Raw genomic sequence first — 944 nt, 5'->3', positions numbered from 1 at the left:
AAAAAAAAAAAAAAAAAGACAGTTCACAACTATTCAGGATGTACTGGGGTAGCCCCAGATATGGACCTCCATGTCTGTCATTTCTTTTTGATGGTTGTCCATACCTTGCCTTTTTAATTGGAAAGTACCTCTTGTCTAAACTCAAGGTCAACCTACTTCTTCCTTCAGGGCTGAGGTCTCAGTATAGACAGATGGGGATGGGATAAGAGGGATTAAAATGGCCACCCCTGTGGGCATACTTTTTAAGAGCATTATCTATTTGCTCTATCAAAGGCATTATTTCCTCAAGCCTAGAGGCAGAATAGGCTTGATTTCCATGACAGAAAGACTAAAGAAACAAGGATGCCACCTAGTTAAAAAGTTCTAGCACAGGGGCTGGTGAGATGGCTCCGTGGTTACGAGCACCGGCTGCTCTTCCAGAGGTTATGAGTTCAAATCCCAGTAACCACATGGTGGCTCACAACTATCCTTAATGAGATCTGATGCCCTCTCCTGGTGTGTCTGAGAACAGCTATAGTGTACTTACATATAATAATAAATAAATATTTAAAAAACAAAGTTCTAGCCCACATCATACTCTCATTCTTGTTGTTAAGAAAGGACCCCATAGGGCTGGAGAGATGGCTCAGTGGTTAAGAGCACCGACCACTCTTCTAGAGGTCCTGAGTTCAAATCCCAGCAACCACATGGTGGCTCACAATCATCGATAATAAGATCTGACGCCCTCTTCTGGTGTATCTGAAGACAGCTACAGTGTACTTGCATATAACAATAAAAAAATCCTTAAAAAAAAAAAAAAGGACCCAATAAATAGATGATACTTCCCCATCTGCATCCAATCCACAAGGTTGTGAGTCATTTCCACATATACTTTCTTTTTCTTTTTCTCTTTCTTCTTCTTCTTCTTCTTTTTTTTTTTCTTTGAGACAGGGTTTCTCTCTGTA

The sequence above is a fragment of the Mastomys coucha genome, unplaced genomic scaffold (genome assembly GCF_008632895.1).
Source record: "Mastomys coucha isolate ucsf_1 unplaced genomic scaffold, UCSF_Mcou_1 pScaffold8, whole genome shotgun sequence".
In the NCBI taxonomy this organism is placed as follows: domain Eukaryota; kingdom Metazoa; phylum Chordata; class Mammalia; order Rodentia; family Muridae; genus Mastomys; species Mastomys coucha.
Note: the sequence above shows the minus strand (reverse complement) of the source record.